The sequence below is a fragment of the Pinus tabuliformis genome, chromosome 8 (genome assembly GCF_031772625.1).
Source record: "Pinus tabuliformis cultivar Carrire ecotype Pingquan chromosome 8, CPIR1, whole genome shotgun sequence".
Classification (NCBI taxonomy): Eukaryota; Viridiplantae; Streptophyta; class Pinopsida; order Pinales; family Pinaceae; genus Pinus; species Pinus tabuliformis.
The window spans coordinates 124935702-124961199 of NC_142294.1; positions in this window are offsets into that span (position 1 = coordinate 124935702).

A 25498-nucleotide genomic window follows, 5' to 3' on the forward strand; every position below is an offset into this window, starting at 1 on the left:
ACATAAATAAGGGGGTTAGGGTGGGACCCTAACAGTTCTTCCTTAAAGGTGGTTCTTCTTTCCATTCTAGCTCTGTTTCTCTTGGCAATTAGGTTAGCCTCAACACTGACAACAATGTTTTGCATGTCTGCAAGGGTCTGAGAATCTCTTTCTTTTAACTGATATGCCATATCAGGGTCAAAACCATCCGGAAATTTGTACAAGGCCAGATTAGGGGGAGGCCCTAGGTTCTGTGGTATTGCGTTGTAAACATTATTGAATCTTGCACGGTACTCCAAAACAGTCTCTTGAGGACCTCGTTTAATCATATCATATTCAGCTAGTATGTGCAAGGGGTCTTTCTTTTTCTCCCATCTGTTGGTAAAGGATTGGTAAAGCTCATCTGGGGTGGTTATTGAATTTGCAGCAAGTGATCTGAACCAAGTTCTCACATCACCTGTTAGACTCTGAACAAAAATTCTCATTCTCACGCTATCATCATCTATTTCGTAGTTTTCAAAATAGTCTTGCATCTTTTTGGTATGCTGAATGGTAGTAGAAGGGCTAGTACTATCAAAATATGTGATTTTAGATTGGTACTCTTGAGGTAAAGCCCCAGCATTAGCAGGTAATTGCAGGGGTGCATATCTATTAGCCATATAGGCAGGGATAAGTGGGACAACGGGGATAAATGGAACAACTGGAGTAACGGGGATCACAGGGGTAACTGGAACGCTGGAAACAACAGTAGTGGTAGTATGTGCAGTGAATGAAGGTGTGGAAGGAGGAGTTTGAGGTGTAGATGATGAACTAGGGGAAACAGGGGTCGAACGAAACAAAACCTTGACAGGAGTCGGAATACAGCTAGGGTAAGCTATTTCAGGACTTAAATCAGCAAAATTTTCCTGTCTTTCTTGCTTCCTAAGGATTTTCGGGATTATGTTAGGGTTTTCAGAAAAAGCTGGAGGGTTTGGATCGGGATTTGACCTTGTATGTCGTGGGTTCTTCTTGGGAGCCAGCTTCCGAATTGTTTTTTGGGTATTTTTCTGGGAATATTTTTGTAATTAGCAAGGAACTGATCAGATTTTGGAATGGCTGTGTATAGCTTAAAACTAGCATGAAGATTGACTGAAGCAGCTTTTATCTACTCCTGTAAATGTAAAACAAGAACAGTTTCAAAGGCTTCCTGGCTGACATTCAGGCTTCATCTGTAGTTTTAAGGGATATACAGCAATTAGAAAATCGATTTTTCCTGTGGATTTTTACAACCTTCTTCGTGAAATTAACTGAGGAAAGTCCCCAGTGGAGTCGCCATTATGTTATCACTCAGGTTGTCCCCAGGTTGTAAAAAGGGATACGGCCGAGGTAACCACAGACCAACTTTGGACTGCAGGTTCTAGCCCACCTGCAATCAGAGAGGGCTCTCTCTTTCAGATTTAGCTTTGTTGAAAAGGATTTTAGGCTAGGTTTTGAGTTCAGAGGGTTTTTGTTTTGTTTTTGGTGGGAAAATTGATGTTTTCAGGTAGAGAGGCAAGGCATAGTCTGAAAGTTTCAAACCATTGGGCATGGAGTCGAGGAGGAGAACTGCTGGTGCATTTCTTCGGTCACAATAAGGGAAAATGGAGCAAGATAGCTGCGCATGAAACAATGTTTCAGGTATTAATGATGGAAAGAATGCTAAGTAATGAGAGGCAGTTAAGAATCTCTCAATCAGCTTAACAGATGTAGGTAACAGAGCTCTACCTAGGGGCAATTAAGAATCCCTAGATAATTGGCAAACACAGGTGAATAGGGGTAAATATAAGCCAGGAGGAATTCATATTCATAACCAATTCATTCAGAGCAAAACATAAAGAAATAGCAGAAAATGAGCATAGAGTGTATTTAAACAAATTCTAAGCTATTCTTTCTTCCTGCTATTTAGACAGTGGTAAACCATAAAACAGAGGTAAGATGCACTTATTTTTTCAGGCTGCAGCACAAGGATTCCATCTTCAGGTCTTCAAAACATTCATTCACCACAAACAGTTTGCTCTCCAAGCTTTCAGCAATCTTTGATTATAGAAAAACTCATGTATACAATGCGAGTCTCTAGTGAAAATTCTCAATTGACCAATGCTTGAAACAATGTAGAGAGCGGTACATATAGGGAAAAACTCTCTACAACTGCTTCTTCTTTTTTTTTTCTTTTTTTTTTTTTACATCTTGACCTAAAACAGGTCATAAAAAATGATTAACTGACCTAATTCTATCAGAAATAAATGCATGAAAATATCTCGGGCTGCGCTGAGGGTGGCCGTATCAAAACTGAGTAAATGATGTAGTCCTCGGTGGCTTGGTGCAGTGTTTTCTGCAATAAATGTGTATGGGTTTCTGCTTCTTTGCTGTCTGTCTGCATTTAAAGCTTTAACTGTGATTTGAGGGCAAGAATGGGCTTACGCCTCTTAATTTGACTTTGTTGAGGGGATTCATCAATGCTCAGGTGCTTCGAGCCCCTAAAAAATCTTGACTGATACTCTTTGGCTCTTCTTCCTTCTCTGATACTCTCTGACAATAAATTGGGATGTTGTTTTGATGTGTTGTGCGTTAAATCAGCATTTAATGGCCGTTGTTCGGCTCTGTCTTCCTTAAAACTGTCTTCTGCTCCTTCCTGAATGCTTTGCGAAGAAAAATGGGTCATTCGGCGCCTTTCGGGCTTGTTGGGGGCTGCGTAATGCAAAGATTCCCTAAAGATTCCCCATTCTGGCCTAATTTATCCAGCAATGAACGATTTGCGCTAATCGGAAATCGCTCATTAAAAACTGCCTCAGAAACTAATTCCGGGGCTCCAGAGTGCGATTTTCGCCCTTCGAGCTAAAAAATGATGATGACGTCAGCATGACGTGAATTTGTACGGCGGGTGACGTCAGCAAGATGACGTGGCAGGATGACGTCAGCATGATGATGTCATCACGTATGGAGGTGACGTGGCAGTACGGCAGATCTGATGATGTGGCAAGACACGTGGTAGGTGACTCGGTAGTATAGCGGCAGGAGGGCCACGCAGGTGGATGACGTGTCATGGTGACTGGGCAGGGGGTGACGCAGGCAGGTGACGTTATTGCGCAGGAGTGGTAAATGGTTTTGGGCGCACCGCCTTAGCGCCTGGGCGATTTTGGAGGGAGGGGCTCTGCCATAGCCCAGAAGGCGACGCGTGACGGGAGTATGGCGGCAATACTGCCCATCTCTCGGACGCTATCCTTCGGGAACGTTGGGAGATGGGAAGGCCCGCCAGTCGTTGATCTGGGCGTAGGACGATTGGATGGCTGGCGGGAAGGACGGGGCGATGACAGGTTAGTGGGCGGGGATATTCATGGGAATATTTCGATTTAAATATAATGCGGCGGGGGTTTTTAGACTTAGGGAAAGTGGGTTACAGGGTTTAATGAGCGCGGGTTAATGTATTTATGCACAAAAGCCTAGGATAAGGGCGAAGTGTGGGTTTTTTGAGGATTTTTAGGGCTAGGGGGGGAGGTTATTAGCATGACCAGGTGTCATCTAATTCCTGCTATGACACGGATGGGCTAAAAATAGCCCCAGATGGACTATTTTTTCCCTGCAGTTAGAAGAAATATGGCTATATTGCCAGGGAAGGGATATTTACATAGGGGATTTTTATATACATATTTTTAGTAGGGGAAGGGGGAAAACTAATAAGGAGTTATATACTAGAGTTAGTGGTTAATATGGTGATGATAAGGAAGCGCTAAGGTAGGGGACCTTAGGCTAATTTTGGGAAAAAGAACTTGTAAGGAAATGAAATCCTTGAGCGAAGCATATCTCCACTAAGGCAACTGACATGGAAAATGATGAACTAAGAGGAATCAAGCAGATCTTGACCTCTTTTGGGGAAATTAGTAAGTGACTTGGGGAATTAGAAGAAGGGGAAGTTAGTGATGTCCAGCTTGAGCTCCACCAGATGAAAAACTGTCTGCACTGTGATCTGAAGAGATAAAACACTTTGTAACACAAAATTGATCATAAGTCATCATTCTGCAACCTCACAGCTACCTACCCAGCCTACTCACCTAACATTTTTTCTTCTTTTTGGTTTGGGTGCACTTAGACTTGCAAACCCAGCTTTACAATTTTTCTTTTGAATGATTTCCTATCTAAATCTATACTTATTTCTGCCAAGGCCCAGATTAAGCAGTTGGGTCCCTTTGATTCTCTACCTATCTACAGATCTGCCAAGATTAAACTGTTTGGTCAGATGTCATTCTCTATATTCTAAAGCAGGAAATTGAAACCTAGGGAGACCAAGATTAAACTGTTTGGACCTCCCTTAAATGAAAACTCTTCAAAACTGGAACAACTCATCAAAATTGGAATATAGCAATGGCATTTGGACTAGCACACTTCATGGCTTTTTGTGGAAATATGGAACACTGCAGCCTGCAAAGTATGACATATTTGGCATGTAAAAATGTCAATCATGAAAAATGAAACCCTGTTGCAACAGGAGGCTAAAAGAACCCTTCAGGAAATGGGGAATGGAATTCATTGGATAAATACACCCACCATCCAGTATTCAACACAAATTGTTACTTACAACCACTGATTACTTCACTAAATGTGTGGAGCCCATCCCATCCAGAAATGCAACCAATGCAGTGGTCATCAAGTTTATGGAGGAGAAAATCCTTGTGAGATTTGGTTGTCCAAGGATTATTATCACTAAGAATGCCCAAGTATTCAAGTCTATCAAGTTTATTAATTTCTTCCAAAGGTATAAAATCATCACAGTCTACTCCACCATGTACTATCCACAGGGAAATGAATTAGAAGGATCCTAAAACAAAAATATAGTTAGGATTCTCAAGAAGACCATATTAGAAAATCATAAAAACTAGGACTCACAACTGAAGTTTTATCTATGGGCTAACGGAGTTACTACCAATAGGTCAAATGGAAAGTCCCCTTTTGAGTTGGTGTATGGGAAGGATGTAGTTTTCCCTATCCAATGAGCAATGCCAATAGCTAAAATTATACAATATTTAGGGAAGGAGCCCAAATTTCTGACCAAGAGAAAAAATCAACTAGTAAAAATGCAAGAAAATAGAGAGTAGGTGACTCAGAATTTGGTTAATTACCACGAAAGGATGAAATCTCTTTTTGACAGAAAGGCAAGGGACAGATCACTGCAACCAGGAGATTTGGTACTCAGGTGGGACATAAGAAAATAGGATAAGGGAAAGGATGGGAATTTTGATCCCTTATGGTTTTGACCATTCAAGGTATATGAAGCATAGGGAAACAATACCTTCTTACTAGAAAATTTGGACAGTGAGTTTCTTGGACTTCCTGAGAATGGGGAGTTTCTCAAGCTCTATTTTTAGGATTAAGGAAATCCATTCTCACCCACAGTCAATACTAGTGAGCCATTGTACATACGAAATAGTTTTTGTTTTATGAGTATCTAAATTAAATGACCCCATGCCCAATGGATAAAAGGAACTAATCTACATGTTCTTAGTACCTTGCCAGAAACGTACTATCCCTAATTGGAGTTGTTGTTGTCACATGTCATACCCTCTTACTAACTATGACACATGGTCCTATTTTCCATTCCTAGTATACAAAATGATGGATGCAATTTTGGATAGCCAAAGGAAGAGATGAAGTCTGAAATACAAAGTGAAAACCAAAATGGGGGCAAAGAGGGCCAAGCACCTAAGTGTTATAGAGAATACCAAAGCAAGGAGACATTAAAACTCAATTTTTAATTCCAAATTGAAGAACTTCCAATGAAAGGAGCTACAATGGGGAGGGGCACTTAGTCACAAGCATTTGAAAGAACCAAGGGCAGGCACATGTCAAAGGAATGCATCTTGATTAATAATCGAGCATGTCTTGGGGTGGATCATTGTTTATATTCACCAGAATGACTTTGGTAGACACTTTGAGGGGTAACTTGCATGAAAATTTTGCGAGCACTACCCCCAGATTGGGAAATTTAGCGGGGTTGGATCAACCAATCAACAACCCAGATTTATTCTCAGAGGTCTTGGCCTTATCTCACCCCCCGTTCATTCAACCATCAGAGATGGATGGGGACCACCCTCCAAACATGGACCCACTAATAGAAAGTGAGTGTCAAAGGTAATGGTAAATTATCCCCCTACCCCTCACTCATGTCCACCTTGTCACCCCTTTTATCATCCTCCGCCACATGTCCCACCCCATGATTTCATCTGACGTCATGCAACCATTTCCCCTCCGTCTATAACAACATTTCTGGGTTCAACTGTTTGAATTTAAATTTACTCTTCCTATTGCAAACCTCTCCCAATGTTCAACTAGTATGCCTTGTCTTTCATCAACCGAATTACCCCAGGACTCCCACAAACGTCGTTCTTTGGCTATGACCTACTCAACTAAGTAACCCACCAGTTTCCCAGCTAAAAATTATGTCTTTATGCTAAAAATGAAGACACCAGTTCCAAAGACCCCAAAATACTGAGAATTTAAACCCTCTGCCAACATTTATCCATTGATGGACATGGAGGTGCAAATCTTTGACCTACCCTATCCCTACCCCCAGTCGAACCTCCGATTCGACATGTATGACCGCCATGATAGTGGAGAGGAATCTTTTAGTGTAACTGAATCAGGGTTCTACTATCAAATTTTTCCTTCCTTTTATCATTTCCACAAGTTCATTTCTTGGCTAGGTGCCATACATTGAGAAGCCTTTTTTTTTTCATATCTTCTAAGGGGAGCGAAAATTTTAAAGTGACCCTAAAGCTCATTCAGAAAGATCTAATATACCTATTTTCTCCTGATCCTTAGAAACTCACTGAAAGCACCTTATTTTATAGCTATGCCACCCTCTCCTTTGTGGAACAACAAGCCTTCTTGCATATTATTCTGGATCCTTGCCACCAGTCCTTGCCTGTTACTGAGACCTCCTAAATATCCACATCTATAGAGGGAGTGCAGCCCGTCCTCACTAAAGTTTCTCTTGTGTTTAGAGAAGATCATGCCCATATAGCTACTAAAGCCACTATTAGGTTTCTGAGAGAGATTGTGTAGCTAGGTCATCTTTTCGATATACCTTCTTTCCTGGTTGAGTCCATCAAATTCCAGTGTGCCACTTTTCTACAACCTCATTGTGCAGATATTATTCCCTAATGTTTTATTTCTTCCTATACACTCATGTTGATGAATGTGAATGCGTAGGTCTTATTCTGATTGATTCAAACAATAAGAGGAAATTTTTCTTTGATTTGGATGTTGTTGTTAGGGAAGAACCAAATAATGAGGGCTATTCCCAATTTATATCCTCTTAAATGGTCATTTCATACAAAATCATTCGTAATGTCTCACCAACAAGAATCTTGCCTCACCAAAAAGAGATCCTCCAGCTCAGTAAGGACACCAGGGTTGGTGATTGGTATTTGTTCGAGTATACCAAGATTTGAGTTTATGGGTATCATGTTCCCCCTTATCGTCTACCTATGTTCATGCCAGTGAGAATATTTTCCCTGAAATTTATCAGACAGAGCCTACACATGGACCAAATCCATTTTGTCTCTACTAAAAATGGTTATATGTTCAAGCTCGGTAAGCCTATAGGACCTTTCATGGTTAACACCAAGGAGACCTTACAGTCAGCTGAGAATCTACTGAAAGAGATGAAATTTGAAATGGAGGATATTTGGCATGATGACCCCCATGGTGACATTGCAAAGAAAAGAAAGGACATTAATGCTTCAACTTATGATCATGAATACAAGCCAAATATTGAGTGGAAATATAACCTTGATTGATGGCATATTAACACAAAAACAAAGATTGAGACTCCAACAACAAAGGAAAAGACATAGAAAAGGAGTGTGGATGAGACCGAAGACACGGAGATGGAGGGCATTCACACAAGAAAAAGGCCCAGGATCCAAGAAGCAGAGGAAGAGGAGATTGAAACTAGGTTAATAGATACAAAGCCAGACCAACTAGGATTCTAGGTGGCCCTATAAGACCCACAACAAGCGTATGCTTCCTCATCTACACAAGTAGCCCTTATGAGTTCTACAGAAAGTTCAATGATGACAGAACCCAATTGGCTTATAGGGAAAGTGATAGAGGAAAGTAATAAGAAAATCAGGGAAGAGATGCAATAGAAACTAGCACCACATTCAATCCCTTGTTAGACTAGAATCCTGGCTACCATGGACCTGGAGAGAAACTAGATGAAATTCTCACTGCATCACCCCTTGGAACCATCACCGTTATGAAACTGGCTTAAGAAAAAGATAGAAAGATAGATCAAGGCCTTAGAATTCAGCCTCTTTGAGGGGGCAACCTCCTTTACCTTACATAAATGAACAATTCTTGGATGATTCAAATGACAAAACCTCGTTTCTATATATAGGAGTCTAAGGAGTCACAATATAACCCAACCGACCTAAAAATAATAATATAAAGCCACAAAAATAACAATAGGGGGATTCTATGGGGCACAATAATAACAATATGGGGACAATAGGGGCACAACAATATTAATAAGGGATACAACTACAATAGTAATGGGGTAATTACTAGTATTATAGGGACCCAACATGCCCCTCTCCTTCAAAAAAGTGTTGTCCTCAATGCTTGAGTAGTTCTGGATTCTTCTGTATAAAATTCTCATCCTCCTATGTGGAATCTTTAGCGGATAAGTTGTTCCACTTGATAAGATACTTGGAAACTGATCAATTTCATAGCTGTCAAGTTCTTGCTTCTGTGATTGCTTCCAGTTCCAATATAATTTTTCCTTCCTCATCAAGTTCTGGCAATATTGTTTGAACTAGGAGCTTGTCGCCTATAACCTTCTTTAAACATGAAACATGGAAAACTGGGTGCAATCGAGAAGCTGCAGGAAGCTCCAATTTGTATGCCATAGTACCAATCTTTTGCAACACCTTGTACAGACCATAATACTTTGTTGATAATTTATTATCCTTCTTAGCTTGCTTGAGAGACATTTGCTTATATGGTTGTAGCCGTAGGAGTACCCAATCGCCTACATCAAAACTTCTTTCACTGTGATGTTGATCTACCTGTTGTTTCATTCTATTATATGCCAACACGAGGTTATCCTTTAAGAGTTGGAGGAATTGTTGTTGATGTTCGATGTGATGTTCCACTGCTTCAACCTTAGAATTTTCTCTTAAATATTATGTGATGGATGGTGGCTAATATCCATAAAGTGCCATAAATGGGGTCATTTTTGTTGCTGTATGGAAGGAAGTGTTATGCTTACAATAATCTTTGGGTTTCCATGTACCTTTTGAATTGTTTCCATAAATGCAGTAGAAACTATACTCCCTTTAAATGGATGTGATAATGCACAAAAGTGTGCATACTTGGTAAGTCTGTCAACTACCACCATGATGACACTCATTCCCTCATACTTAGGTAAACTTGTGGTAAAATCCATTGAAACCTCCTCCCAACGTTGGCTTGGAATGGATAAAGGTTGTAATAGACACGGCGTCTTAATTGTTTCAACTTTATTTTGTTGGCAAACCAAACATTCGCTAAAAAAATTTGAATATCTGATTTAAGGCCATCCCAAAAAAATTCCTTCTTAACCCTATGGTAAGTTTTTAAAAATCCTGAGTGCCCTCCTAAGGGAGAAGTGTGTAATTCCATAAGAATCTTTTGTTTTAGCTGGGAATTCTTACATAGGTATAAGTGATCTTTGTACCATAACGAATCATTTTGCTAGCTAAATGTATCAGACGTACTAGAATCTTGTTGTAACTTTCAAATAAGTGTCCACACTTCTTCACCATTCTTCCATTCCTCCCTTGCTTCATTTATCCAATCTAGTTGGATAATAGAAATGGCACACAACAATGCTTCCGCATCCTCATCCTTTCTTGAGAGTGCATCTACCACCACATTTTGCTTCCCTTTTTTGTAGATGATTTCAAAGTCATAACCCAACATATTTGTGACCCACTTTTGTTGTTCTCCAAAGGGTAATCTTTGTTCTAAAAAGTATTTAAGGCTATCATGATCTGTTTTTACCTTGAAGTGTCTTCCTATTACGTAGGGTCTCCATTTCTTAAGTGCATGGAGTATTGCCAACATTTCCTTCTCATAAATAGCTTTGTGTAAAAACTTTCCCTTCATTGGACGACTTTCAAAAGCAATGAGTCTTTCATCTTGCATTAGAACAACACCAATTCCATTTCCTGAAGCATCACATTCCATAATAAAGGTTTTTGTGAAGTCCGGTGTAGCTAAGACTGGTGCTTGGCACATTTCCTCTTTAAGATGTTCGAAGGCCTTTGTCACCTCTGGAGTCCATGAAAATGCATCTTTCTTCAATACTGTTGTTAGAGGTGCTGCTATTCTCCCATAATTCTTAACAAACTTGCGATAATACCCTATGAACCTGAGAAATCCTTGCAGATGCTTTATGGATGTGGGGATTTTCCATTCCTTAATGGCTTTAATTTTGCTAGGGTCTACCTTAACTCCTTCATGAGATACAATATGACCCAGATATTCCACCTCTTGTACTCCAAAGGAACATTTAGATCTTTTTGCATATAATTGTTTCTCCTCCAATAGTTGTAGCACCCTGTCAACATGTTCAACATGATCCTTCCAAGACTTGCTATAGATTAGTATATCATCAAAAAATACTAACACAATTTGTCTAAGGAATGGTTTGAAAAAGGAATTCATCAAACCTTGAAATTTTGAAGGTGCATTGGTAAGGCCAAAAGGCATGACCAAAAATTCATAATGACCCTCATGAGTTCTAAATGTTGTTTTCAGAATGTCTTCAGTCTTCATTTTGATTTGATGATATCCTGAACGAAGATCCAACTTGGTGAAGTATATTGATCCATGCAATTCATCCAATAATTCATCAATGACAGGAATGGGAAACTTATCTTTAATGGTGAGCTTGTTGAGCTCCCTATAATCTGGACACATGCGCCATGATCCATCCTTCTTGTGCACCAATACTATTGGAGCAGAGAAGAAACTTTAACTCGGTTGAATTATACCAACCTCTAGCATTTCTGCAACCATACATTCAATTTCACTCTTTTGGGCATAGGGATATCTATACGGCCTGATGTTTGGAGGAACACTTCCTGGAATCAGATGAATAGCATGATCATGATCACGAATAGGTGGGAGACCTTTGGGAGTCTCAAATACCTTGGAATGATTGTCCAAGACATTTTGGAGATCTGGAGAAATAGATGATTCCAATGTGGAAACATCTAGTGAACATAATTGTGCAATTACACCTCTTTTTTCCTTTTTTAGAAGCTTTGTCATACCGTTAGAGCTGATTATATTTCCCGGTTTCCCTGCAATACCCATTAATTCAACTTCCTTTCCTTCCATAGAAAATTTCATGAAAAGTTCTTGAAAATTAAAAGCTATTGTACCCAAGGATTGTAGCCATTGGACTCCTAGTACAACATCAACACCTCCCATTGGAATGGAAAGAATTGGGCTAGTCAATACATATTCTCCCATGGATAGCTTGATATTATGGCACTTTCTGGAGAAAATTATTGTTCCTCCATTTGCAACCATCACTTGACACTCTGGTGCTGGATATAAGAAGCAATTCAATTCTTTTGCTACCTTACAATGAATAAAATTGTGGGTACTTCCTGAATCAATCAACACTATTACCTTTTTCTTCTTGATTTGTCCTTCTATCTTGATGGTTTGAGGAGTGGTAATTCCCACCAATGCATTACAAGATATGGTTGGATTCATTTCTTCTTTATCTAGGCTTTGTTCCTGGAGTATATCCTCTTCTTTTGACCTTTCTTTCTCCTTTTCTTCTTCCTCTTCACAATCTATGTAGAATAATTTCTTCTCAGCACACTTATGACCTTTAGTGTATTTGCTATCACTACTGTAACAAAGCCCTTTTGCTCTTTTTTCTTCCAATTGTTGTGGTGTCAACCTTATAGGTTGTGGAAGACTAGGGGCAACAACACTTCCATCTTTATAGTTGTGAGTGGTATGCTTCCTGGTTGCCATAATTTTTCTTTCCATTTTTCTTGCTAACCTAAATGCCTTCTCTAATGAATCAGGTTCCCAACGGTGAATGTCATGTTGGATATTATCCTTTAAATTCCCTATGAACACATCAATCCTATGCTCCTCTGGAATATTTTTTACCCTTATTTTCAATTTTTGGAACTCCTCAATGTGCTCCATTATTGAACCCTTTTGTTTGAGACTTATCAATTGGCTAAAAAAAGTGTTGCTTTTTGTACCCTCATAATGTGCTGTCAGTTCTTCCATAAAAATTGCCCAAGTGATAATTTGTTTACGAGAGCAAGGCCATCGATACCATACAATCTGATTTGGTTCCAAATATAAAGTTGCAATACTTACCTTTTGGGTGTTTTGCACATTATTGAGATCGAAAAATTGCTCCATCTATAATATCCATGTTGTGGGATCCTTGACATCAAACTTCCTCATATCGATTTTTTGAATATGGTGGATCTTTGATCCCATATTAGAGTCTATGAAATCATGATTAACATTTCTTTTGTTCGCATCATGAGTATCCTTTACTACCCTTTCACCATTAGTAAGTATTTCTTGTAGAAAATTTGTCAAATCTGTCTTCAAATCTACCATGTCTCTCTTCAAATCTGTCTTCAAATCTATCTTCAAATCGTCCATCTTAGCTTTCACGCCCTTTATCTTAGCTTCTATTAGCTTTTGTGAGAGTGACATTTGTTGCACTTGGTCTTGTAATTTTGATATATCATGTAGCATTTCTTCCTCTTCTTCATGAGTCATGCTAGAGCTTTCAGGTTGCTTACTAGGTGTTTGCATTTTCTTTCCTCGAGGAATCAGTTACCGATAATAATGCTCTACTATGCCCTTTGAATTCCTTCAAAATAAATTTTCAAACCAAGCTTAAGCAAAAATTTAAAAAAATCTGCACACCTTTTTTCACTTTGTACTTTCAGATCATCCAGTTCTGAAATTGCGACCTACAGTAGCCCTCTGTGTCCTCTTTCCAATGCCACCAGTGTGATCCAAATTGGATTCTCCAAGGACGAGTTATGCGAAATATTCCACAGTGATCTGATTATAGACTAGTTCAATAGAGGGAACTTGTACGACGTGCCACGAGTCACTATTTTGACCTTTGCCTCTAAAAAATATATACAAGAAACTACAATTTGTCCTCTTTCTGTACCTTCTTACGAAATCTCAATCTGATGCTCAGAGAGAAAGTTATGACGATTTTTCCCAGGTCACCTGTTTGGAATGTAATTCAGGAGTCTGCAAAAAGACCAACTTCCTCAAATCATATCTCTACAAATATAGCGCGAAAATCTTCGAAATTCAAATCCGAGATTCAGCGTGATTTCTTCTCAAATGTGTTTTTTTTTAGCTTCTGAAATGTAGTAGAAAAAAGGTTATGTCAAAAATGCCACGATGACCTGTTTGGAGTAGAAAAACCCTAGAATCCAAAGCTCTGATACCAAATGTTATGAAACTAGCCTAAGTAAAAGATAGAAAAGATAGATCAACGCCTTATAATTCAGCCTCTTCGAGGGGGAAACCTCCTTTACCTTACATAAATGAACAATTCTTTGATGATTCAAATGAAAAAACCTCCTTTATATATATAGGAGTCTAAGGAGTCACAATATAACCCAGCCGACCTAACAATAATAATATAAAGCCACAAAAATAACAATAGAGGGATTCTATGGGGCACATTAATAACAATATGGGGACAATAGGGGCACAACAATATTAATAAGGGATATAACTACAATAGTAATGGGGTAATTACTAGTATTATAGGGACCCAAAAATCACTACCATCAGGCTCACAATTTAGGGCTTTGGATGTGTCTCAGGATCTAACAAGTGTCCCTTTTCCTAACAAGATCAAATTCCATAGGCAAGTGGGAGAAATGCTATACAATGAGTTAAGTAGGAATACCATGACCATAACCAAATCTGAGAAGATGTTGGATAAGGCTACAAAAAATCTTAATCAAGAGAGATATGATTATATAGCTCTACATATGCAAAATGGGAATTTCAAGGAACTGATTATGAAACTAGGACTGAATCTAGAATATAAAGTTTCTTTCAAGGCCCTTTTATAGAATTTAGAAGTTGAGATACATGAATTAAGGCAAAAGCTAAAGATTCTCATTAGTGAACATGTGTAGTCCAAATAACTAGCACAGGTAGAAGAGGAAAAGGATATCCTAGACAAGAAGATAATAGATAGAAATAAATGAGTGGTCACCCTTAAGCAGTAGGTAGCAGAACTCTAGTAGAAAATAGATTCCCACATTTGTGCAGTGCTCCTGCCAAATAATCCTTAGAACCCTAAAAAACAACTTATTAAGACCCTCACCAAGCTACAACTCTCATAAGGTGAACTCAAGAAGGTAGAGGATGATTTAGGTAATTCCAAGAAAACCATTGCACAAAAGGAGAAACAACTCGAGACTACCAAGACCAATCTAGAATTGATCAGCAAGAATTTACAGGTAGCTAATCAAGAAATCACTGAGCTAAAAGGCATACTAAAAGGAAACATGTCTCTCCTCAGGATAAACAACTGCTATGGGATGAAGTGATAACAGAGATGAAGAACAACTGGGAGTATATAACTCTGATGGGAGAGAAAAAAGTTGTAATCAAAGACTATGGTTTCTTCACTTTAGATGCCAAGGAGCAAGGTGAAAAGAATGCTTAAACTAGTAAGAGACTCATCCAATATGTCAATGGAAATCCATTCAGTGAGTTGAGGGCTACAGATGTGGTTGTTCAGGTGTCTGCAATCATGGAGATCCATAAATTAGTCCAAAAAGAAGATGCTAGAGCTAAAGTTGAAGAATTCCTGGGTATAGTACATAAGGATGTAACTGCTTTTAATTCAGATTTCGAGCACAAGGTCCGAGCATGATTTCCCAGTGGTTGTGATGTTGTGGGAGTACAAATTTCATGTGATAAATACAGTCAAATGCTCATAGAGGCTAAGAGTAGAGCTTATGCATCCCAAGAGAATACTTCAAACTTGAACATAAAAAGTTTTGTAAACTATTTAAGGACATATTTCAACCTACTAGGGTTGGTGAAGACCTTGTTTCACTCCAGGCCAAACTATGTAGGGCTCACAAGTCTCAATATTTCTAATCAGGTGTTCTTTCATTCTCTTCATTCAAATCCAATACTATGGAAGCGATGTGACCTATTCATCAATCCAATAACTTTTCCTCCTGAACCTATCTAGCATGACTAGAGATATTTCTAACCATGTCAATCATGACACCTTACTATGTTATGTTTTTTCTAAATATTTTTATTTTCAAGAAAATAAACTCTTGTTAGTTAGGATTTGGCCAGTATAGTTTTTCTATTAGCACACTCACATCCTTTTGTTATATTTAATCATTGGAAGATCAAGAAGGAATATTTTGTAAGGGGTTAGCATCCTGAGGCTCTATAAAATCAATTTATTATACATTACATAGGGTTCCAAATTTTTATTTTCGAAGGGGATCGAACATTATGAATGAAGAGAATGGGAAATGTATGCTCTGTCCAAAGATTAATAAAAATTTTGGTGATTCTGGCTCACGCGAAGATGTAGTATGTATTTTTCTTATGTGTTTACTCCATCTATCGTGTTTTATTCTTAGATGACATGTAATTGTAGTTGTTGTATGTATTTATTTGTGTTCATCGATTCATCTAAGTCTAAATTTTGATTTAATATTTTGTTGGATATCAAGATTTAACATCCTTAAGATGTGCTCCATGTAATCTAATGTATTATTCAATGTTTCACTCATCCTCTTCTTTTTGAGGTCGGGTGCACTATATTCTACCTTTAGCCTTGTGTATTCGATTTCATTTCTTTATAGCCTTCTAGCTCATCTAATGTAATGGAAAATGAACTATTTTCTTTTGCAGGTTTATCCGCCATAGTTATATATTAAATCTTTTATGAGTCTTCTTTACTATCAATTATATTGGCCCTCTTGGAAGAGGTTCTAAACCAATTTCTCTTTTTTAAATGTGTTTAATATTGATTTTAAGTGAACAATATCAGCAAATCTTGCAACCAATCATCAAGATGTCTTAGGCATTGGTGTATGCTAAACCTAGGGGCTATCTCAAGGAGCTGCAACAGAACTGGTGGATCCAATAGTATTACTTCAAGAAAACGTTGGAGCAAAGTGTGCAAGAGTATATCACAAAGTTCAGAAAGATGGCCATAATGGTGGGTATCTCACCAAAGAACCTGGATGTATTCCTACAGTATTTGAGAGTCTACACCACCATCTTCGGGAGCTCATCATGATGTTCAAGCCCATACCAGTGGATGAGGATTCTTTTCAGGCACAATACCTAGAGAACATAGGATTGAAAAATGTGTAATCAAGTGGAACGAAGCAGAAAGAGGTAAAAGCTAAAAACACCATAACCATGGCACATCAGTGTAAATATCCTAGCAACACCTGAAACCACCAAAAACATTGACAACCATACAGAGGAGAAGCATTGGAGGTGGCATCTCGAGCTTAATCTGAAGAACAAAAATAAATACAATAAGAAGAATAATCTCATGGACACTGATTCAAGGAACCAAGTTGAAGGAAACTTGGATGTGGATGAAAAGATTGTTTGTACATCAATGTAGAAGGATGTGTATCTGAGTAGCATTTAGCAATGGGAATAGAAATAAATTACCAAAATATTCAATATAAATATACAGGTCAAGAAGACAAAGATTAATGCTCTATTTAATTCTCGATCACAGGAAAATTTCGTTGTAGTAGAGCTAGTCAAAAAATTGGCATGGAAGTACGTGATCACCCAAGTTGATATTCATTAGGATGGGTAAATAAGGATGTAGAACTAAAGGTAACAAAATAGCACATAATTAGATTTTCCATCATTGTTGATGTTATTAATGAAGTAGAATTAGATATGATCCCCCTTGATGTACGAAGAGTTGTGTTTGGGAGTCCCTACATGTACATGTGAGATGCAATATTCATGTAGAGATTAACTAGTATTGGCTCATCAAGGATGGAGAATGTTTCACCATCAACACACACAGAGGAATGTCAAAAATTTCCTCGTAAGTTTTAGCCAGTACAAGAAATTGATTAGTTATCAAAAGAAGTATTTTTTATTGTTTTTAATAGAAAACAAGTCTGTAGAAGAGCTAGTAAGAAGAAAATCATCCCTATAAGGGTGTACTAAGAAATAGAAACAAAAATTGGAAGAGTTTATATACGCATATAGGGATTTGTTATGAGAACCTAAAGGTTTACTACCTAGGAGGGAAGTGGAGCATGAGATCCAGCTATTTCTAGACTCCCCATTTCCAAACATTGGGTTGTATAGTCATTCTATTACGGAAGAAAGTGAGGTGAAGAAACAATTTCAACATTTACTAGAACGGGGTGTCATTCAAATGAGTACATCACGATGTGTGTCAGCCATCATCATTGTTCCAAAGAAGGATGGGACTTGCAATATGTGTATCTATTATAGGGCATTGAGATGGATGATATGCTAGACCAGTTGCAGCAAGAAAAATACTTCACCAAGATGGACTTAAAGTCTGGATATCACTAGGTTTAAGTCAAAAAAGAATATACTTGAAATACTACTTTCAAAACCAGGCAAGATTTGTTTGAGTGGATAGCCACGACATTTGGTCTATGCAATGTGCTGGATACATTTATGAGATTGATGAATGATCCATTGTACCATTTTATAGATTCATTTGTTATTTTCTATTTGGATGATATACTGGTATACAATGCTACTTGGGAGGAGCACATCTCACATTTGACGTAGGTGTTGTAAAGAAGCATTGGCTTCTAGAAAATATCAATAAGTGTGATTTTGCATAACAACCTTTAGTGTATCTAGGGTATGTGATAGGTGGAGGAGAGCTTAAGATAAATCTTTCCAAGATGGAGGCCATCATGAAATGGTAGGTACATACTAATGTTTATGAGTTTAGGAGTTTCATTAGGGTAGCAAAGTACCTGAGAAATTTCATAACCTCATTTATAGTAGTAGAAATGACAATTCACACCATAATAGAAAGTGGAAAGAGTTTCTAGTGGGATAAGGGTCAGTAGAGGGCCTCTTAGGATCTAAAGAAGAAGATAGGTGAAGCACCATTTTTTCCATTAACAAACCTTTAGCATTCATCTCAAGTGGAGACAAATTTGAGTGGGTATTCTATGGGAGAAATCTTCATGCAGGGAGGAAGGCATGTATGCTACCATTCTAAAGTATTTGATGGGGTAGTTCTTAACTACCATATCTATGACAATGATATCTATGAACTACTAAAAGCTATGAATATTGGAGGCACTATATGATGGAAAAGAAGACAATAATCCACATAGATCATGAGCTGCCACAATACTAGTAGGTCCATAGTATGCTACAATAGACCAAGCATTAAAAGTGGATGGGGTTTCTATAGTGTGTCATTTGGTGATCAAATATAAGAAGGGAAACAAAAACAAGTTGGATGACATGCTTTGAAGGAAACCCACATAACATATCACAACTTTTGGAACTATAATGCACATGGAGACATTCACCCATGATGCATACAAAGAGGCATATTCAAAGGATGAGGACTTCAAGGAGGTGTTTCCATAGTTTCAGAGTCAGATTCATGTGCGCGATGGTGAGAATGTCATTGATTAACATCTCCAGGATGGGTTACTCTATAGGTTGTATAAGCTATTTTTTCCTAAAGGTAAGCTATTGTAACTGATTAGAGAATTTCACACCTCCAAGGTTGCACGTTTCTTTTCTGCAGTGAAGACCATGGCCAACTTGTAGAGGCATGTGTATTGGTCCAAGATATAAGAACATGTAGCTAGGTTCATAAGAAGATGCATGTTTTGTTGTACCAACAAGCCTAACAAAAGGAAATAAGGTCTAAATCATCCCTTACCTATACCCACTCGTTCCTTGGAGATAATTTCCATGGACTTTGTTTTATGTTTATCAATATTCACGAATCGACATGACAACCTATTTGCGGTAATTGACAAGTTCAAAAATATGTATGTTTTGATGCCTTATAAAATGACCATTAGTGGGAAATAAGTAGAAATATTATTCTTTGTATATGTTTGGGTGCACTTTAGAATACCAAGGAGAATTATTTCAAATAGGGGCAATATTTCTTAGTGCATTCTGGACTACAATATGGGAGAATATGGACACAAAGTTGAAGATATCTACAACATTCCATCCACAAATAAATGGGAAGATATAAGTAAGTAACAGGGATTAGGTGCAGCTTCTAAGGGGATACAACCAAAAGTATTAGAATACCTGGGATACAAATTTAGTATATATATGACATTCTTACAATAGAGCACTCCACACTTGTATTGGAAAGTCCCCATTTGAAACTTGTTTTGGATATTTTCACCTTCACCTTTGGACATTGCATATGAGTAAAAGGAGTGAAGGAAAATCTTACAGGAGACACATTGAGGGTTGAAACATTTATACATAAGATCATGTAGATACATATATAGGTACAAGAGACATTGTAAAATTAAAAGGATAAATATAAGACCAAGCATGATGAGTAAAGAACATAGAAATCGTTCAAAGTGGGAGATAGAGTAAAATTACAATTGAACAAGGATAGGCTATAGGGTCTTGGTAAGACAATAAAAGCCCTCGGGTATGCCCCTTTGAGATAGTAGAAAATGTGGGTAATAATGTTTATTGACTCAATTTATGACCATATATGTGCATTTACCTGGTTGTGAATGTAGAGAATCTAAAAATCTATGAGCCTTCCCTGCTAGATGAGGAAGAGGAATAGGTCCTACCTTTTGTGAAGGATCTAACACTAGAGAATGGTACACCCAAGAGAAGGTGGAGGAAAAATGGTACACCCAAGAGAAGGTGGAGGAAAAATGGTACACCCAAGAGAAGGTGGAGGAAAAATGTCCTCACCTCATTTAGTAGAACCTTTTGAGGATCAAATTCCTCCCAAAATCAGGAGGTATGATCTAGATTGGATCATTATATTATTTTTCATCCATATTGATGCTTTCAAAGTGGAAAAAGTGGAGTAATCGACTCACAAGACCATTTTTACTAGTGGGACCTGCTTCGGCAAAATGGGATTTGAAACCTTTCAGGAGCATTTTGAGGCATAAAATGACATTTTTGGGGGGTAAAAAATTTTTTATTTAGGCTGGCGCCTTTTTCTCCTATTCCACACATAGATGCCTTTCTAATGGAATAATAATCACATCAATCATAGTCCATATGCGAAATTTATGCCACTTAGAAGTTGACCTTGTTGTTTTCACCACCACAATTAAGGAGGATGCCATGTCAGCCCACATTATATATGAAAAAGGGGCTAGCCATGTGATTATGATGAAAAAGACTCTATAAGTGCCTATATTGTAAGTGTAGCTAAAATTTGAGGTAGTCAAACCTAACCATTAGTAGGTTATCGACTTGTGTTATAACTGGGCCACTAGGGGAAAAAGAGGTTCCATTCTTTTGAGTGAATTTCTTCTATAGTGGAGAAAACATAGCTGAGAGGGATAGTAGATAGAGCACATAGAGAGCATTTGTTCATTGTAGTAGCGTAGACTTTACAGGTCATACCTTATTGTACTATTAGGCAATTTCTGTTCAGAGAAAGAGAGCAGAGCAACCTCATCTTCTAGTTGGGTTTTTCTCCTGAAAGGGTTTCACAAGTCATATTTTGTGTCAAATGTGTGCATGATATTTTCTTTCATTATTCTATATTTTCTGCATAATTTTAAATTGTATACATATGGTAATAAAAGTAATCTACATATCAATAAATGCAAGGAGAAATAAAAATTTAATAGTGTAGATTTTAGATTTTTAAGTATAATTTTGTCAAATATGTTTTGAGGAACTATCTAGTGGAATGTCGATGACATTTGGATCCATACATCTTGGTGCTAACTACCCTCTTAAACCTTCTCCACTCATGGATGTGATAAAAAATGTGAGTATATTTATCTTGTTTAAATTTGGATAGGAGGTCAATCCCGATATCTTGTCATGTAGATAGTAGAAAACAATTAAAAAAGGTATAGGAAAAGGAAGCATAGTCAATAAAGAATGCCTTATAAAGCTCAATGTACCATTTAGTGGAATAAATAGTTGGGGTTACTTGGAAATGATGCAACCTCACATAATATGTTGGTCAAATTAATTGTCTTTTGAATAAGGATCATTTAACCACACTCACTCATAAATTGTCAACTAGGGTAGGTCTTTTTATTTCAAGGCTTTTGTGCAAATTATATTATAAAACAAATCCTACAATCCATAGCCCTAATTGAAGTTAGAAGGAGGTAGTTACTATGTTGACCTGGCCTCCAACGTCCTGTTATGGAAATGGGGTATAAAAATTTGAATCTTTCTAAACTTCCTCAAAACTTAAAATTGATGAAATAGTTGCATTCAGCTTGTTGAGACCTTTCCAATGATATAAAATTTCCTTTAATCCAAATTTTGGATCAAAATATATGAAATATTAAAAAATAGTCTATTAGGCGTTTCCATGCCATTTGACCTTCCACATGGCACCTCATGTGGCATCTATGCCATCTAGCGAGTCTACATGGAAAGATCTTTCATCCTTTGTTGTCAAAGGTGAACCCTTCCGCACAAACCATAATCCACTACACAAGGCCCTGAACCAACTAGCCTAACCTTTAGAGCCCCGACCTAGATGTGAGCCCAGCCATACTCGAGAGCATCACTTGGTTGTTTTTAAAATCACTTGATTTCTACCTTCGAGTCGACTCACTCGACCCTCGACATTGCAGATCCTACACGTGAGTTTCAACCTATTTTTCAAACTGTTATAATTATAAAAAAAATCTCGGTTTCCTAAGAAATCTCTCAGGCCCGAGGCCTTCATGACTTGATCACCTAGTTGAACTTGAACTTTGTGAGGCCAAGGATGAAGATCTAATATCCTTCACCTTTTTTTTTTGCACAATGGCCACAGAGACCTTGAATCAATGAACTCAGGTACATTAGCTATATTTCATTGAAATACATTGCATTCTAACACTAAGAGTCCATTGAAATGAGCATAAACTTTGGCCATTACCTTAACTAACAAAATATATGGAAAATGTGCACCTGCATACACATCCCATAACATCATGGAAATCAATCGATTTTCCCAAAACACAAAAAAATCATGTATTTCTTTTTAGAAAACAACTTACATTATTCAATCATTATATGTAGGGTATTACTTAGAAACATTAACATATCTATGCATATTGTACGTTCCATCCATTTACATGGTTCTTTATATCAAAAAACCACAAGCAATACCAATACTTTTGTAGATCCAGGAAATCTAGTCAACATTTCCTAAATAGACATGAATTTTAACCATAAAAAAGATGTAGCCATCTCCTTGACTAAAGAAAAATAATAGAGTTTAAGCTTAGACTTAAACATAGGAATTGTACATTCCTTGACAAACACATAATCAACATTTCAACCTATATATAGAAATTCACATTCCTCAACACCATCATGAGATTTTAATTAATACACTAACATGCACATATCATTCAAATATCATTGCATATGAAAATACTTATCTTATATGGAAAAATATATTGGTGACTGGGATTGGGACTTCAATTGTTCTCCCAACCATAAATGAGCTACAACCACATTTACGAGTAGTTTTCACCCCCGATCTAGATTCCAGTGCTTAAGGAGGAGTTCCTGTGAGTGAAACTTCATTCAATGTAGACAGTTGAACCATGACATCACAAGGACACTATTCCTTCATCCACTAGCTACATGTGCTTCAAGTCTATGTCCTCTAATTCTTTAGATGAAATCAATATTCATGCCAGGATATCACAATATAGAGAGTTTCAACTCACATTCAGGAGAAGAGAGTCTACAGTAAGGGAAGGTTCATCAGTGTATAAGCTATTGATGGGTAAGGATATCACCTTTCTAGGTAGTTCATCAGTGAATCAAGCACCAAACTTTCAACCTCGAGGAAACTTCTAGTGGTTCATAAACCCTCACAAACACCTAAGTGACTCTTCCCAAACTAGTAGGTTCATCAAGCCATGAGCTTTTAGTTGGTTCTTTAACCTTACAGGAAACCAATTGATATATATAATGCTTTCACCCAACAAGCCTCTACGAGGGTTCTTCAGCAAGTTTTAATCTCTTGAGAGTTTGATTTCTCTGTAATCTGATTACTTCTATCTTTGTGTACTCACCTCCACCCTTGGAGGAATTATTCTTAAATTATTAATTGTAGTGTTCCCTCCTTTGTTTTCCATGTGTATGTACGAAAGGGAAAAACATAATTTTTTCTCCTCCACTATCTCTACGTGAGAGTTATTTTGAGTGTGAGTGTGATCTCTATATTTAGCATACACATGTTTCTCTTTTTCCTATTCCACTGTAGGTCAACTTCCTTAGACAATGCAACCCATGTTGTCTTCAATTTTTTGTCCTTTTTAAAATTATGGTCGGAGTTTAAATGACACTTGGGCATGTCCTCTTCTTTTGGATTATTATATTTCCTAGTCATCCCATTTAAATCCACTTGGATAACTAGGCCTAATATTTTAAAACAACCCATTTCTTAAGCAATCTCCCTCCTGAAGTTGTCTCAAATATGTGTCCCTTCTCTCATCCTTTAATTAATTATTATTTATTTACAATGGAAAAATATAACTAGGAGATTTCACAGCCCCCACCCCCTTGGGGGGAACACTTTCCTCAATGTTCAATAACCATATACAGAAAAGCATGCTTTAAATTAATAGTTACTAGTTATGGAGCTTTATATATGCAAATTTGTACAACATTTAAATTGTATTTATGTTTTCTTCTACTCAGCAAATAAGAAAGGATACATTTCCCACATTTGGTAAGCCATTTCCCATGTGGATTCCTCGGGTCCAAAGTGCTCCCACTGCATTTTGACTTTCTTTATTGCTCAATTTTAGAGCATGAGCTACCTTTGATCTAGGATGCATATAGGTTTCAGTTGGAACTCTCCCTCCGGTTCTAACTGTAACATAGACCAATCAATTACATGATTAAAATCTTCCCCATATCCTTTAAGTAGCAAACTATGGAAAACATCATGCACTCTAATTTATGGAGGAAAATTTGTCATATATTTTGTTGGCTCTATCCTTTCGATCACTTCAAAATTCCCACAAAACCATGGTTCCAACTTCGCACATGACCCAAATTTCAGGGAGCTCTTCTTGGGTCTAAATCACAACAAAACATGTACCCAAACTTGAAACTCTTTGTGAACTCTATGTTAATCCACATAGTTATTCTTCTTGTCCTGTGGCACCTTTAAATTTCTTCTGATGGTTTGAATTTATTTCTCCATGTCTTTCAAAATGTTAGGCCCAGTAAGGACCCTATTCACTAGATAACTCTAGCTAATATGAGTGTTACAACTTCTCCTAGAAAGTGATTCAAATGGGATCATTCTTAATGACTCTTGATACCCATTGTTTTATGAAAATTCCACAAGTGGAAGGTACTATTCCCACTACTTTGGCTACTGCATTACATAAATTCTTAACTCGTCTCCAATAATTCTATTGTTCTCTCTGTTTCCCATTAGTCCAATGATGGTATGTTATGCTAAATGCTAGCTTTGTTCCCAAGCCTACAAATATTTCTCTCTAAAAAATTTAAGTGAATTTAGCATCTCTATCCAAGATAATATTATTATGAAACCCATGAAATATCACTATTTCCGTAATGAAAAATTGAGACACATTAGTGGATAAGTTAGTAGACTTAACAACTAAAATGTGAGCCACCTTTCTCAACTTGTCGACCACTACCATGATAACATCATTTTTTTTTTTGAATTCTTTGCTATCCCTGTAATAAAATCCATAGAGTTAACCTTCCACTTTGATTCTAGAATAGAAATGCACTGCAATATGCCAGTTGGGTGTTTGCACTCAGCTTTTACTTGTTGACACTCTATTCATTTGGAGATAAATTAGCCACCTCTCTTTTCAAATTTGGCCACAAATAAATTTTCTTGATGGTTGGTAGAGTATTTTGATATCCTGGATGGTCATAATATTGCTTCACATGTAACTCTCTTAATACGAGTCTCTTCAACTCACTACTATTTGGGACATAAATTCAGCTTTTGAACTTAATTCACCACTTTTTTGTAAGGAAATAGTTCTTACCTTCATTACCTTAAGAGCCATGCTATAAATTCTCTTTTTAATTGTTGATACTTTTCATCCTATTGATCAATGTTTTCAATATTATATTCAAGATCATTCCCATAGGAACTTATAGCTACCATTCATTTTATTCCCACTCATCTACTAAGTGTGTTAGCCACTTTGTTCTCCTTTCCATTAATGTATTTGATCTC